The 17,861-nt window shown below is 36.5% G+C and overlaps 1 protein-coding gene across 1 annotated transcript in view; it reads left to right on the plus strand.

Annotated features, from left to right (window-relative positions):
- Positions 1-822: 822 nt before the first annotated feature.
- The window catches only part of LOC148949702 (uncharacterized), a 42,703-nt gene continuing 25,664 nt past the window's right edge, over positions 823-17,861 (plus strand). Inside the window, exons 1-2 of the mRNA XM_089092760.1 lie at positions 823-874; positions 7,726-7,982. The gene's annotated coding sequence lies outside the window, so the exon portion shown is untranslated. The remainder of the gene's footprint in view (positions 875-7,725; positions 7,983-17,861) is intronic.

The raw sequence follows: 17,861 nt of genomic DNA on the forward strand, positions 1-17,861 counted from the left end.
TGGCGGTTGCGATTCCTATACATTAGTATTGTCAATTTTGTAACACTGTCTCTACAACCCTACCTTTTATAAAAGAAGTAGAATTAAGCTAATTTCACCCGAAGGGAAACCACTCTGGCATAAGTGGTAATCATCAGGTTGATGAAATAGCAAAAAATGCTATAAATAGCCTATTGACCAGCCAAGTGGGAGACCAATCCCAATTAGAGATATTTACCGATGGAGGCTATCAGATATTAATTTTAATAAGATTAATCCTATCCTTTCCCCCTTTCCCAATAAGTATCTTTCTAAAATTTATCATAGAATTCGTTCTGGAACAAATGGACTAAATTTCCTTGCATTCTCATATAAGCTTTCTAGTTCAAGTGGTTCAATTCCCCTGTCCCCTCTTTGCAGGCATTGTAATATGAATAATGAAACAATTGACCATTGCCTATTTGAATATAATATGCTGACATCTGCACAACATACCTTGCTTTCTAAACTGTTAAAATACTTCAAACACCACAAAATCCCACTATCAGCCAAGAGCATAGCCAACTATACGTGCACACAGAGCATAGAAAACGACATCTATCATCTTATATTTGAACTCCTAGAGTCAAAAGATCTGCTGAAAGATATCTGAATATATCTAATAAATATGAGGCAATCAAGCCAGTAGCTCTGTAGCCCACGGAGTGAAGCAAAAGGAAAAGGGCTAAATAGTTTTACTGAAAAGCCTGCCTGCTGTTAAATAGAAGAAGAAGAAGAAGAAACCAGTGTACAAGGGTACAAAATGTACCCTTCTTCAAAAAAGAAGAAAAGAAGAAGAATATTAAAAATAATTGTGTTAGAGAATTCGAAAATTTTGTGAAAACAGGACTATCAAGTGAAGTTTTCTTGATTATTTTTATTTATATAAAGTGGGGAATTTATCTCAACCATGATCCCAATGAAATTACCCCCTGATAAGGGATATACTAATAACCAAATGCTAGGCACCATCTCCCCATTACCAAGTGACCTTTCTGAGGACTCAGACTCCAATGAAACCATGGTCACTGTCCACTCTGAGGACTCAAATCTCCATGATGATGGCTTCAAAATAGTCACTCCTAAAACATCCAAGAGAAAACGGTACACCAGTTTCTCCCCATTAAAGACAGTTTCTACTACACCCCCATCTTCTTTGGAAGCAGAGCACTTCATCCACATTTTGCCTCCCTATCCTGAAACCATGTTCCAAATGAAAAACGTCCAAACAATTAGACTTGAGCTCGTCAAAATTCTGAAAACTAATTTCAACCTCAACATCAACAGAGATGGTTCAATTTTAATATCTATTCAAGCAGGCTTTGAAAATTCAAAAACAACTCTTCTGTCACTTAACTCCCTTGGAGGAATTAAGGTCCATTCAAAGCAATGGATTCGCCCTCCCCCTGCCCAAGCAAAAATTGTCATATACAATATCCCTAACGGTATTCCTGAAACTGACTTAAAGGATGGCCTTATGAACTGCAAAGGCCAAAAAATATCAGTATCAAAAGTCACCAGACTTGGAAAACCCAACAATGATGGCATATACACATCTAACTCCTACCTTTTCACCCTGGACTCCACCCTAGAGAACTTTATTGAACCTATATCCCTATTTGGCCAGATAAAGCCCTACAAAGAGTACAAGGCTAATCCAATACAGTGTGAAATATGTCTGATAAAGGGTCACACAAAACAACACTGCAAAACAAACCTGAAGAGGTGCAACCTTTGCCAAAACATCCATCCTCCAAACACAGCAAACTGTGCAAACAAGAAATTATCATGCATTAATTGCAAAGGTCCCCATTCTTCTGACAACAGATCTGTGTGCCCAAAATACAAGGCAAGATCAATGGCTCTCAGGTTGTCTGAAAAAGAAAACATCCCATTTCAGTTTGCACAAATTAAACTCATGGTGCACAATGCAGATACACCTGAATTCTCTGAACCAAACACACAACCTAATCAAAAAACTACAGCAAAAAGCTACAAGGACCCAACCACAAAAAACAATCCCTGGAATCAAGACCTTAGACTTTCCCCACCTTCCAGCCAGAGACTAAGACCCTGAATCTTTTATAAGTAAACCTGCAAAACCAACCTCATCAAAATCGCCAAAGGAAATATCAGAAGAAAATCCAAATCTACTTACAAACTAATGCCTCTACATATTCAACTCCAACTCACTTTCCAGAAAATACCTCACAGAAGATAAAAAATCCTCAATTCTAGAAGAGATGGCTAATACCTACTTCCCACAAAATCTCAAGGATACAGCCAACACAAATTTCAGCACTATACTCAGTAAACTAAATCTATCTATCAATGGCTAACCCTCAGTTACCTCCATCCTCCTCAATTTTGCAATGGAATGTGAGATCATTAAATGACTATAAAATCACTGACCTTCTTAAGTATACTTCTTCACACAACATAGACATACTATGCCTTCAAGAAACCCATTTAAACTTATCAGTTAATCTAAAAATTCCTGGTTATGATGTCCTAAGAAAAGACAGATCTTTGAATAGAATTGGTGGTGGAGTTGCCATCCTTGTACGATCTCACCTCAAATTCTGTGGTATAAGCCTCCCTGATTTCAGTCATGACATTGATGCAATTGGTGTAAAGTTGTGGCTGGCAAACATGGAGGTCACTGTTATTAATTTATATAATCCAAATGGCAATAACAATGGACATGATTTTTTCAATTTTATTTCTAATAATTTCTCAAATTGAAATCTAGTGGTTGTTGGGGACTTCAATGCCCATAGTTATATCTGGGGTTCTTTACCTAAAAATAATGCTGGAAAATAAATAGAGGAATTCCTCACCAATTTTACCAATATAGTACTAGCGACTCCTAGACACCTAAATACCTACTTCAGCAAAAGAAGTGGGAGTTATTCAACTATTGATCTCCAATTAGTTTCATCAAGTTTAATAAATAAAACTACTGTCAACACAATAGACAACCTCCTAAGTGACCATTTCGCCATATGCACAAAAATTGGTGACCCAGCCATTATTGACAATTTCATTTCCCACTATGTGTGGCAAAAAGCAGACTGGCAAAACTTCTCCCACATTCTCTCAAACCATGACTACTCTTCACTCTCCACTGACCCAAACCAACTCTCCAAAAATCTCACATCACTACTTCTTGATGCTGCAAAACTTACCATACCCCAGTCCCAATGTCCTAAAACACTGAAGAATAATAAACCCCCTAAGTCATGGTGGACATCCTCTTGCCAAGAGGCTTGGCACAATAAAAGGAATGCCATCAGATCCTTCAAGAGAAATCCATCCACTGGAAAATATATTGCAAAGCTACAAGCAGAGGCAAAACTTAAGAGAACAATCAAACTTGCAAAAGAAGAGGCTTGCAAAAACTTTCTATTGTCAGTGTCCCACAAAACGCCAGAGTCAAAGATTCATAAATTCCTGGACAGGATCTGTGGTAAATTTTCTACATAGAACCGCTTCCATGACCAGCTAATCTAAATGGTCAGCATTGGTAAAAAAATAAAGAAAAGGCTAAATTTTTGCATATTTTTTTGAGAAAAACTTCACGAACAACCCTCATAATTCACCTCAGATCAGCCTCACACCCCAGTTCGAATTGCCTAGGTACCTGTATCTACTCCAAAATCTTACAATGATTGAGTTGAATAAAGCAATCAATTAAATCAAACCCAAAACATCTTGCAGCCACGACCAGATCCATCCATCTTTGCTCCAACACCTTCCAATAGAGTTTAAAAAAGTACTCTTATCTCTCTTCAACAATGCCTGGAGCAATTCCTTCTTCCCGTCTGCTTGGAAAACATCACTCATCATCCCTTTATTAAAACAAAATAAACCCAAAGAGGACCCCAACTCCTTCAGACCCATTATGATTACCCCAGTTCTGGGAAAATTATATGAGAAGATAATTCACTCCCGATTGTATTGGTCTGCTGAGTCTAACCATCTCATCCCACATACCCAAACAGCATTTAGGAAATATCATTCTTCCATTGACGCATTTGTTTGCCTAACCAACGCCATATCTGAGTGCCTGAAAGACAACCAAATCCTAGTTGCAGCCTTCTTGGACTTCCAAAACGCATATGATAATATCCAACATCCACTCCTACTGCAAAAATTATCAAAAATGGGTTTTCCAATACCTGTAGTGAATTTCTTTAAAAGTTACCTATCTGAACACTCTTTTGTTCTCCAAGTAAATTCCTACATCACTTCTAAAAAGTCTGTCTCCAAAGGCCTTCCCCAAGGTGCTGTCCTCAGCTGTCTCCTGTTTTCACTATATTTATGGGATCTGAACCTACCCCAAACAAATATTCAGTTTGCAGATGATATAGTCCTATGGTCTACCTCAAATGATTTTGAACTAGCCCAATCCAAGTTACAAAAGTCACTTTATGCCTTTGAATGTTTCTCCAACAATTCATGCCTACCCACCGCCCCATCAAAATCAGCTATAGTGCAGTTTCATAACAAGAGAAATCCCCAATCTGCCCTACTAACCCTAAATGGTGTTGTCATCCAAGAGCAACAACACATCAAATATCTTGGCCTCACTCTAGACCAAAAACTAACCTTCAGGCTCCACATTGAAAATGTGAGAATAAAATGCCTCAGAAAAATGCGTATCTTACAAAGGCTACTCAATACGCCTTGGGGTTGCCATGAAAAAACTCTAAGAAATTTCTATAAGACTTATATTAGATCTCAGATTGATTATGGACTAATTGTATATGGCTCATGCTCAAATACCTTACTATGCAGTCTGGAGACTGTCCAGAATACTATGATCTGTGCTATACTTGGCCTCAGGAATCACACCAAAACCAACTTCCTCCTCAGTGAAAGTGGTCTCACCTCTATTGCCATGCGTAGAGACATCCTACTTGCCCGCTACTTTACAAAAATTGAAGGTAACAGTTCCCATAGATTACATGACTGGCTAAGAAACCCTGGAGCTTTTAGGGGCCTTGCACGGGAATTTGCAACCACCCAAATGACCTACCCCATACCTTCATCTTCTTTATTTCAAATTTACCCCCGGATACCTTCCTGGGCTAACCACTACCCAGAAGTGAACCTTTTGTTTGCGCCAGTTATTAAAACAGACCTTTCCCTTGCCTATGTAAAATCATTATTTCATGAATTTGAGTCTCAGAGATATATCCACCACCTCCCAATTTTTGTGGATGGCTCAAAAACAGATTCCAGGACTGCTTGTGGAGTCCACTTCCCATCTTTAGGTATAGCAGCTGCTGAAAGGCTCCAAAATGATGTGAGCATCATGACAGCTGAAATAGCTGCCATCAAAATTGCATTGGAAACCATTATAAAGATTCCAAACCCCCCAAGAAACTCCCCTCTTATAATTTATTCAGACTCAAAATCAGTCCTTGCCTCAATATCACCAGAACATTCAGACTACCCAGACAATGATACCTCCACCACTCTTGTACTATTTAACCAACTACTTAAACAAGGTATATCCACAAAATTCCAGTACATCCCAAGCCACATGGGTATAAAAGGGAACCACAAGGCAGATGAAATAGCTAAATCTGCCCTTCAGGTTGAAATAATTTCTGGAAGACCTATCCCAGTAAGAGATGTAAACCATTGGCGCCTAAAAATTTATCTAGCAAACCAATGTCCACCAAACCTTTCTCCATTTACATCCCGGAAAGACTCAAAGATGTACCACAGAATACGATCAAATGCTACTGGCCTTAACAGCCAAAATTATCACTATCAAAACACAACCATTCCAACAGTAATGAGCCCTCTTTGCCGCCTATGTCAAACTTATGATGAGACCATCAACCATGTTCTTTTTGGTTGCCCTGTGGCAACTCTCAACAGTAAAAAAGAATGGTTAACTTATTATGCTATTCTCAAGCGCCTCAAGCTAACCCCTAATATTGACCAACTAACACAAAGGAGACATTCTTCAACTGATGATGCTGAATTGTTCAAAGCTGTCTTTAACTGCTTTAATATAGGTGGTTTCATCAATGATGTATAAAGCCTATTATTGAATAATAATAGTCTAATCTCTATATTTGATTTCCCAGGACACCCCTGACACAATCAGACAATACGAAAAAGGTTAAATGGATTCATCCGAAGCCTATAATTGAAGAAGAAGACGAAACCATGTTAAGGCAAAACTAACTCGAACTAAACCACCTATTCCAGAAGATAATAATATTAATGACCTAGGTCTCATGCTTGACCAAAAACTTAATTTCCACCTCCACATTTCAAACACAATGAAAAAATGTTATAGAAAAGCAAATATACTAAAAAGACTTCTTTCCACACCTTGGGGTTGTAAGGAGAAAACCTTACTCCAGTTTTATAAATCACATATAAGACCCCATATTGACTATGGGCTCATTGTCTATGGTGCTTGTGCAAAGACCCAGATGCAAAAAATTGAAACAACACAAAATGATATAATACGTCTCATATTTGGTCTTAGGAAACCCACAAGCACCAAGTCTCTGCTTATGGAGAGTGGATTAACAACAATAAGGGAGAGACGTAGCTTTCTCTTGATAAAACATCTTACAAAAATTGAATCAAATAGCTCACACACATTACATAATTGGTTAAGAAATCCAGCCATGTATAGAGGTATTGCAGATGAGTATGCCAATATTCAAAAGAAGTTCCCTGTACCAGCAAAGTCTATTGCACGTACTTTCCCCCAATCCCCTCCATGGAATTGGTCATTTCCCATAATAAATACTGAATTTTCAAAATGGAATAAAGATTTAACCCCCATTGCTTTTGTCCAGAAAAAATTTGCAGAACTTAATACAATTACTTATAAAAATCACTTCCAAATATTTGTTGATGGGTAAAAAATGGATGAGAAGGTTGCAAGTGGTGTTTTCCTTCATCACCTGACAATTGCAATGGGAGAGAGATTATATAATAATTTATCTATAATGTCTGCTGAGTTAAATGCCATAATCATGGCATTAGAACACCTTAAGCAAAACCAACCTTTGATTGCAAATTCGAACAATATTATCATCTATTCCGACTCTTTATCAAGCCTTGAGTTGCTGGCCTCAGCTCCTCAATATAAGTTGGACATTGACACTTATCATTGTCTCAGTATTATTGATAATTTTGCTTCAAGTGGCATAAAAACTTACTTTCAGTACATTCCTAGCCACTCTGGCATAAGTGGTAATCATCAGGTTGATGAAATAGCAAAAAATGCTATAAATATTGACCAGCCAAGTGGGAGACCAATCCCAATTAGAGATATTTACCGATGGAGGCTATCAGATATTAATTTTAATAAGATTAATCCTATCCTTTCCCCCTTTCCCAATAAGTATCTTTCTAAAATTTATCATAGAATTCGTTCTGGAACAAATGGACTAAATTTCCTTGCATTCTCATATAAGCTTTCTAATTCAAGTGGTTCAATTCCCCTGTCCCCTCTTTGCAGGCATTGTAATATGAATAATGAAACAATTGACCATTGCCTATTTGAATGTAATATGCTGACGTCTGCACAACATACCTTGCTTTCTAAACTGTTAAAATACTTCAAACACCACAAAATCCCACTATCAGCCAAGAGCCTAGCCAACTATACCTGCACACAGAGTATAGAAATCGACATCTATCATCTTATATTTGAACTCCTAGAGTCGAAAGATCTGCTGAAAGATATCTGAATATATCTAATAAATATGAGGCAATCAAGCCAGTAGCTCTGTAGCCCACAGAGTGAAGCAAAAGGAAAAGGGCTAAATAGTTATACTGAAAAGCCCGCCTGCTGTTAAATAGAAGAAGAAAGAAGAAGGCCTGCTGTTAAATAGAAGAAGAAGAAATGATGAAGAAGAGAAGGCAAATGATCTCATTTTCAGAACACATGCCTCGATTATCTATAATTGATTGAAATAGTTAGTAAATATTTCTAATCTTTTTATTAGCTTTTCTTCAGTTTTGAATTATCCCTGAAACAGAGTGCTCTTTACAAAATTTGTCTGTAGAGGACATTAAAGAGTGTAAATGTATGACCATTCCAATTCATAAGGAGACATGTTAAGAAAACAATTCTTACTTCATAACATGCAAAATACTCCTAGGTAACATATTTTCAGGGGGAGAACCTTTATTGTCACTTCTTTCCTTCTATTCCCAGTGTTTTTTAAGGATAGGCTATTCATTATATCTCACAATAACATTGGTAAGTGTTTGGCATTCATAGGCTATTATTGACTTACAAATAAAGTGAACATACCTCAGTACTTTACCATTATATGGAAAAGGAAACCAGTCACAAAAAACCCATTTTTGACAGGTTAATTCAATAGACGGCTTCAGAGTAATGCAATCCATAGTATGGTTTTCATTGCATATACAATATTTAAACTGTTGTTTCTTGGGGTTTAGGGGGGGAGGTACCTAGGTTAGGTTATGTATTTGAAATATGCAAGGCTTTACCCACACCCCCCATAATGTGCAAATATATAGCCCAAATTTGTTTATAAACTGTAATATATTCATCCTATTTTATTTTATTTCATTAGCATTAACCAAACATGGCTTTTTAGAAGTGCCCATATGTTAGGAAAGTACCCTTACTTCTGAATGCCTTTTTTTATGCTCTTTATGAATATAATAATTGTTTATGTCTGAAATTCCAATTTAAGCCCTTTTTGAGCTCTTGAAAATGACTAAAATATTTCTAAAAAAGCTTTAAACATCTGTTTTAAACTTACTGTTTCATTATAAGTTCATTTTTTAATGTTTTATAATCCACAAGCACTGACTTTCTGCAATTAAGTTGGATAAATTAAAGTTCAATATATAAATTTTGCAATATTATGCTGTTTTCTCTATCCAAAATGTCAAATTTTCAGCATTTTTGACAAAATACCAAAAATATTAAAGCTGACAAAAGAAGGTTAAGCCATGAAAAAAGTGGTAAAGTCTTCTTCACTGCTTTTTTTGCTTTGGTGATATAGCATTAACATGGTGGATTAACCCCTCTGAGCTGACGCAAAGAATAGATACTATTTGGAAAGTGATTAGAGATGGTGGGCATCTGTGAACAAGTGCTAATTGAGACAGAAATTTGGGACAATATTTATGGGTGCCCACCTGCCCAGAGTCTCAGGCAAGTGACCCAAAAATTTTAAAAATTAAAATTTGCTCAGAATGCAGGGCTGAGCTTAGGCAATGAATAGGCACTGTTTGGAAGATGAAGATGGCTTTAAACATTTGTTTGCCTGCTATTCCAAGCAAATTAATGGTCATGTGTCAGTTCTAAATTCTTGGTCAACCTTCCTAAGACCATAGGCAGGTGTGCCCCTCTCATTCCAGGCACTCTAATGGTCCTATGTCAATTTTAAACTCTTGGTCAACCTGCAGAAAAAGGCAGGCTTGCCTTTCCAAAAACTAACACACAAGTAGTTGTCCAATAAGAGTCATACTTACTCCCACCATTTACCTATGCCATTTAAACATTTGCCTCTCAATTACTTGAACTCAAAGAGCTAGGGATAAGCAAATCGCCAGGTCTGGACAGACTTCATCCCAGAGTGTTAAAAGAAACTGCAGATATAATTGCAGAGCCTCTACTGATGATTTTTCAAAAATCCTTACAGTTGAATGAACTCCCTAGTATCTGGAAAAAGGCAACAGTGATACCATTGCACAAAAAGGGAAACTGCCAAGATCCTCTAAATTACAGCCCGATCAGACTAACTTGCAAAATACTGGAATCTATCACGGCTGCCCATATCCTTGAGCTCATGAGCAAAAGAAAGATTATCACTAGCAAGCAATTTGGTTTCTTGAAGAGAATGTCTGCAGAGTCACAGCTTCTTCTTGCGGTGGAAAACTAGAAAATGCACGCAGATAAGGGTCATCAAGTTGATGTCATTTACATAGACCTTAAAAAGGCCTTTGACAAAGTACCTCATTGTTGCCTTTTATATAAACTCTGCAACCTTGGTCTGGGAACCACAGTTGATTGGATTGAACAGTTTCTTATTGGAAGGTCTCAAACAGTATCAGTAGACAGAGTTTCGAGCACACTTGAAGTAGAGGTAATCGGCAGTGTTCCCCAGGGCTTGGTCCTTGGCCCTCTCTTATTTAACCTGTATCTCAATGATCAAGTAGAAGGTATCAACTCTGAGATTCTACTGTACGCAGACGACACCAAGCTGTATAAAGTAATTAAAACAGCTGCTAATGCACAATCTCTGCAAGAGGATCTTGACAAGCTCAATAATTTGGATGTCCAACTGGCTGATAGAAATCAATATTTACAAAAGCCACAAGCTAACAATAGGGAAACCTACTATCCAGAATGAATATAGACTAGGAGACTTACCCATCACATCCTGCCGGGAGGAGCGCAACTTGAGAGTTGTCATTGACAGCAACCTCAACTTCCAGGCCCACTACAACAGCATTAATAGGAAAGCAAATCGTGTTGCAGGAGTTTTAAGGCGCAACTTCACTTTTGGAAATGATAAGACCCTTTGCCTTCTCTACAAAGCTTTGGTATGGCCAATCCTTGAATATGGTCATTGCACTACACGTCCCTTTTACAACAAAGACATTGAAGCTCTTGAAAAAGTTCAAAGACAAATAACAAAGTTCTGACCAACTTTGAGAAATTTATCCTACAAAGATAGGCTCCTGAAGCTCAAACTCCCTTCACTAGCTTACCAACTGCACCAAGGAGACCTCATTGAGGTATACAAGCTTTGCTACGCTACCTACGAAAACATCCAGGCTACCAATGTTCTCAGCTTCAGGTACATGAACCTTCGTGGTCACAACCTCAAGCTTCAAGAGGAGAGGTTCCAAAAGGACATTGGCCGTTGGGCGTTCAAGAACCAAGTAACACAACACTGGAACAAGCTCCCCTTTGAAGTCATCAATGCTAGCTCATTAAACTTATTCAAGCAGGAACTGGACAAATACTATGGTGAAAGTGCCTACAATTTTTTTCGGTTTAAAAGATTTTTGTAGAGGCCCTGTGGCCTATTTGTTTAGCATTATATTATTATGTCTTGATGCCTACTGCAAAATACTTGATTTTCAATTCAAAATTAGCCCTTCTGTCAGCTTTAATATTTTTGGTATTTTGCCAAAAATGCTGAACATTTGGTATTTTGGAAGAAGAAATCAGCATAATATTGCAAAATTCATTTATTGAACTTTAATTTATCCAACTTAATTGTGGAAAGTCAGTGCTTGTGGATTATATAACATTAAGAAAATGGATTTATAATGAAACAGTAAGTTTAAAACAGATGTTATAATCCTTTTTACACCCAAAAACTAGAAATATTCTGGTCATTATTGAGAGCTCAAAATGGGTTTATGTTGGAATTTCTTATAGAAATGATATTCATAAAGAGCATAAAAAAGGCATTGAGTGGTATGTTCACTTCATTTGTAAGTCAATAATATGAACTGCCAACAATGTACCATAACATTTTTTTCAGTTTCAAAAAATTGGCTAAATGCAGTAAATTTTTTGCAGTTCATATTATTGACCCATGAATAAAGTGAATATACCACAATGCCTTTTTTATGCTCTTTACAAATATAATAATTGCTTCTATTGGAAATTTAAATTTACCCACCCCCACCCCCTAATGTGCAAATATATACCCTGAGTTGTAACCCCACAAAGAAGTTATCAAAACTAGTTAACTTATTGAAAAGTGGTTAAAAACATATCACTAGCTAATAAATAAGTTGTTCAAGAGTAACATATTACAAAAAAATTTATTTGTAACAATTCAAACCTCATTTATTAGGCAACTTAAATATTAACTTTTTTCCTACCATTTCAAGTTTTTTGAATGCCATCAACACAAAAAGTGCTGAATTTTGCAATTTGAAACTTTGCCATTGACAATTCAGGGTATATATTTACATATTTGGGGGGGGGGGGTGTGTTAAATTTGTAGTTCTGATAGATGCAATTATTATATTCATAAAGAGCATAAAAAAGGCATCAAGTGGTATGTTTACTTTATTTTTAAGTCAATAATATGAACTGCAAAAAATTTATCCTAAATGCCACATCATCTTAAAACGAAAGTACATGTGTTGCTATTGAAAATGCATTGGTAGAAGTATGGATATGTATATGCCATGGCAGGTCATCAGAGGCAACACTATAGCATTGCCTATAGTAAAGGCCATATGGCTCCAATGTTTTACCATTTATTTATTTATTTTATTTTTCCAGAAGCACTTCATATGGAAGGGATTGTTGTAGAAACTTCAAAGGGGGCTCATTTGATTCGAAATTAAGAGTTCTAGTGCCCTTTTTAAGGGTCAAAAGTGATTGGAAGGCAACTAACACCCCTTCCATATCCACCAGTTCCTCAAACACATCCAATCAAAATTTTGAGATATCCATTTTGTTGAGTATAGTTGATTTCCAGATAGAAATTATGTTTTTGAGGACGACACTCCCCCACAGCCCTCAGGGCAAGGGTTTTAAGTTATGCCCTGGGGGCATATAAGTTTTTTTTTTAGCAAGCTTTGTTTTAGAAACTTCTAAAAGGACTCATTTGATCAGAAATTCAAAGGGATAGTGCTCTTTTTAATAGTCAAAAGTGATTGGAGGGCAACTAACCCTCCCTCTCATGCCCACCTTTTCCCCAAACACATCCAATCATTTGAGATAGCCATTTTGTTCAACCTAGTTGTAAATTCAGGGAATTAGGTCTTTTTGGATGACAATCCCCCCACAGCCCTCAGAGCAAGAGTTGTAAGTTATGCCCTGGGGGCATATAAGTTTTTTTTTTATAGAAAGCGTTGTCGTAGAAACTTCAAAAAGGCCTCATTCGCTTGGAAATTTAAATGGCTAGTGCCTTTTTTAATAGTCAAAAGTGATTGGAAGGCAACTAACACCCCTTCCATGCCCACCAGTTCCCCAAACACATCCAATCAAAATTTTGAGATAGCCATTTTTTTCAACATAGTTGAAAGTTCTGGAAATGATATCTTTAAGTAGGACACTTCTCCCACAGTCTTCAGGTCAAGGGTTATAAGTTATACCCTGGGGGCATATATGGCTCTTAAGGAGGGAATACTCTTATAAACATCAGAGGCCTCATTTGATTACAAGTTGAAAGTTCTAGTCCACTTTTTAATATAAAAAGATATTGGAGGTTAACCAGTCCCCCCCCCACAAGCTCTTTTTTCTCAAATGCATCCAATAAAAATTTTGAGATAGTTATTTTGTTAAAAATGCTCAAAGATCATAACACAAAAACTCTGGCGTTGACACAACCCCCAGGGCTCAGGGCAGGAATTGTAAGTTATGACCTGGGGGCATATATGGCTCTTATGGAATGGATGCTCATATAAACTTCAAAGAGGGCTCATTTGATTGGAAATTGAAAGTTCTAGTTCACTTTTTAAGAGTCAAATGAGATTGGAGGGCACCTAGCCCCCCCCCCCACCTCCATGCCCTTTTTTTTCCTCAAACCCATCTGATAAGAACTTTGAGAAAGCCATTTATTTAAAAAATAGTTCAAAGACCATATAACGAAAACTCCAGTATCAACACAGCCCCCCAGGGCCTAAGGGCAGGCAATGTATGTTATGCCCTGGGGGAATATATGGTTCTTATGGAAGGGATGCTCGTAAAAACTTCAGAGAGGACTCATTTGATTGGAAATTGAAAGTTCTAGTTCAGTTTTTGACAGTCAAAAGAGATTGGAGGGTAACAAGCCCCCCCCCCCATGCCCCTTTTTTTCCAAATGGATCTGATACATAATTTGAAATAGCAATTAAGTTAAAAAAAATTTAAAAATCAGATAACAAAAACTCAGGTGTCAACACAACCCCCCAGGGCAGATGTTATAAGTTATGCCCTTGGGCATACATGGTTCTTATGAAAGGGATGCTTGTATAAATTTCAGAGAGGGCTCATTTGATTGGAAATTAAAAGTTCAAGTTCACTTTTTAATAGTCAAAAGAGATCTGAGGGCAACTACCCCCCCCCCCTCCAAGGCCTTCTTTTTCTAAAGCCATCTGATGAAAATTTGGTATAGACATTTTGCTAAAAAAAAAAAAAAAAGGTTGGATAAGAGAAACTCTGGTGTCAATACAGCCCCCAGGGCCTGGGGAGTTCTAAGTTATGCCCTAAAGGCATGTATGGTTCTTATGAAAGGAATGCTTATTTAAACTTCATAGAGGGCTCATTTGATTTGAAATTGAAAGTTCTAGCTCACTTTTCAAGAGTCAAGAGATTTAAGAGCAACTAGCTCCCCATGCCCTTTTTCCCCAAATCCATCCGCTACAAATTTTGGGAAAGCAAGTTTTTTTTTAAATTGTTCAAAAATTAGATAACCAAAACTTGGTGTCAACACAATCCCCCAGGGCCCTGGGAGTAGGTATTGTAAGTGTTTTCTTGGGGGTGTATATGGTTCTTATGAAAGGGATGCTTTATAAACTTCAGAGAGGGCTCATTTGATTTGAAATTGAAAGTTCTAGTTCACTTTTTAAGAGTCAAAAGAAATCCAAGGGCAACTAGCCCCCTCTGCCCACACACCCTTTTTTCCCAAGCCTATCTGATAAATTTTTAAATAGCCATTTCATTATAAATTGTTCAAAGGTCAAATAAGAAAAACTCCTGTATCAACACAACCCCCGAGGGCCCAGATGCAAGCATTGTAAGTAATACCCTGGGGGCATATATGGTTTTTATGGAAGGGATGCTTGTATAAACTTCAAAGAGGGTTCATTTGAATTGAAATTAAAAGTTCTTGTTCATTTTTTAAGAGTCAAAGAGGGCAACTAGCCCCCGCCCCACGCCCATTTTTCCCCAAATGTATCTAATAAAAATTTTGAGATAGCCATTAAGTTAAAAACTGTTCAAAAGTTAGACAACAAAAACATGGGTGTCAACACAACCCCCCAGGGTCTGGGGGCAGGCGTTATAAGTTATGCCCTGGGACATATATTGTTCTTATGAAAGCGATACTGGTATAAACTTCAGAGAGGGCTCATTTGATTTGAAATTGAAAGTTCGAGTTCACTTTTTAATAGTCAAAAGAGATCCAAGGGCAACTAGCCCCCCCCCCCCCCTTCTTTTTCCAAACCCATCTGATGAAAATATTGAGGTAGATATTTTGTTAAAAAAAATAGTTAAACGGTCAGATAAAAAAAAAAAAAAAAAAAAAAACTCTGGTGTCTATATAACCCCCCCGGGCCCAGAAGAAGGTATTCTATGTTATGCTCTAAGGACATGTATGGTTCTTATGACAGGGATGCTTGTATAAACTTCATAAACGGCTCATTTGACTGGAAATTGAAAGTTCTAGTTCACTTTTGAAGAGTCAAGAGATTTAAGGGCAACTAGCTCTCCCAGGCCCTTTTTTCCACAAACCCATCTGCTACAAATTTTTAGATAGCCAGTCTTTTAAAAATTGTTCAAAAATTAGATAACAAAAACTCCAGTGTCAACATAACCCCCCAGGGCCTGGTGGTAGGTGTTGTAAGTGCTGTCCTAGGGGCATATATGGTTCTTGTGAAAGGGATGCTTGTATAAATCAGAGAGGGCTCATTTGATTGGAAATTGAAAGTTCTAGTTCACTTTCCAAGAGTCAAAAGATATCCAAGGGCAACTACCCCACTTCTCCCACACACGCCCTTTTTTCCCCAAGCCTGTCCAATAAATTTTTTTAAATAGCCATTTGATTAAAAATAATTCAAAGGTCAGACAAGAAAAACTCCTGTGTCAACGCAACCCCCCATGGCCAAGAGGCAGGCGTTGTAATAATACTCTAGGGGCATATATCATTTTTATAGAAGGGAACCTTGTATAAACTTTGGAGAGGGTTCATTTGATTGGAAATTGAAAGTTCTTGTTTACTTTTTAAGAGTCAAAAGAGATTGGAGGGCAACTAGCCCCCCCCCCCCCTCCATGCCCTAAATGCATCAGATGAAAATTGTGAGGTATGCATTTTGTTAAAAATAATTCAAAGTTCAGATATCAAAAACTCCGGTGTCGACAAAGCCCCTAAGGACCCGGGGCAGATACTGTAAACGATGCCCTGGGGGGCACACATATTTGTTAGTGAAGGAATGCTTGCATAAACTTCATAGAGGAGACTGCAAGTTGTAATTCCCTTTTTAAGAGTAAAAAGTCATTAGAGGGCATCTATCCTCGCCCAACACTCCATTTATTTTTTTTCCAGATGTACTTCATATAGAAGAGTCATTGTATAAACTTCAAAGGGCCAAACTTTCTTCACTTTGATATTCTTACTTTGATACCAGTTTTGATACTTTTATGAAGATTTGACATTTTTTCAAGTTGGATTTTGAAATAAGGAATTTTTGAAAAACTTGAAACTTTTGCAATCAAAAACAAACAATAATTAATTAAAAAAAAAAAAAACTTTCCGAAAAATAAGTTTTTCAAACAGCAGATACAAATACCTGTTAAAATTCAAACTCAAAACGACCAGAAATTACTATTAAAGAAAAAATGAAACCCAAAACGAACAGAAATTAAATAAAAAATCATAGGAAAAAGCATACAACAAGTAATAATATAAATGAATAAATAGATCTTAAAGCAAGTAATGCTTTGGATTGAATGTGAAAATCAAGCTTAAAACAAAAAAAAAATATTTTGCTATTGAAGTATAAATGAAACTTAAAACAAACAGAAATTAAATAAACAATCAAAAGCAAAAAAACATACAATAAATGTTAATGTAAATAAATAAATAAATCTTACGACGAGTGAAACTTAAATTGAATATGCAAATCAAGCTTGAAATGAACAAAAAATAACTACAAACAAGAGTTTGGGTATCACCTCCTTCTCTCACTGTAAAAGTCTAAAACCTACTGCGTCATTGGCACTTTACTGAAAACTAAATGCGTCTTGAATAGTTATTTTCAATGCTCTAAGAACTAGAAAAGAAAGTATTTGTAACATAATTCGCTTTCAGTGAACCGCCAATGATGCAGTAGGCTTTTAGTTTTTATTTACAGTTAAGAAAGGGGGTGTATCCAAACTCTTGTTTGTAGTGAAAGTTTATTTGTTTTGAACAACTCTAGAAAGAACTAATAAATTAAACTGAACATTTTATGTATAATGATATTAATTGCTGAAAGCTCATTCGTTCAAAATTTTGCTATAATTTTAATGTTTATTTTCAATATTAAGTACAAAAGAAAATATTGGTAATAAATTTGGTTTTCAGTAAAGCGCCAGTGACGCAGTAGGTTTTAGACTTCCACAGTGAGAGAAGGAGGCGATACCCAAACTCTTGTTTGTAGTGTTTTTTTGTTCGTTTCAAGCTTGATTTGCATATTCAATTTAAGTTTTAGTTTCACTAAACTTTCCGAAAAACTTATTTTTTGGGAAAGTTTTTTTTAATTAATTACAAAAAAAAACTTCTACAAACTTTGTGTGGCATGCACCCTGCTATCTTTAAAAAAAAGTTATAGGATGGCATATCTTTCAGCAGAAATTTGAAAACAAACCAAATGCTTATCAAAAGCATGGGTTTTTTAATAATTTTTTTTTGCAAAGTTGGAAAAAGAAAGAAAGAAATAAAGATAAAGATTCTTCCCCTGGAAAATATGTTAACTAGGATTATTTTGCATATTTTGAAGTAAGAATAGTTTTCTTAACATGGCTCCTTATGTATTGAAATGGTCATACATTTACACCCATTAAAGTAATTGCAGTGGTGGTAACACAAAAAAAAAAAAAAGTATATTGACTGTAAATTTCTAGGTGGTACTAATTTAGCTAGGATGAAAGTGAA

Source organism: Artemia sp. Qi Xiang Cuo, chromosome 8, assembly GCF_049724085.1.
Source record: "Artemia sp. Qi Xiang Cuo chromosome 8, ASM4972408v1, whole genome shotgun sequence".
In the NCBI taxonomy this organism is placed as follows: Eukaryota; Metazoa; Arthropoda; class Branchiopoda; order Anostraca; family Artemiidae; genus Artemia; species Artemia sp. Qi Xiang Cuo.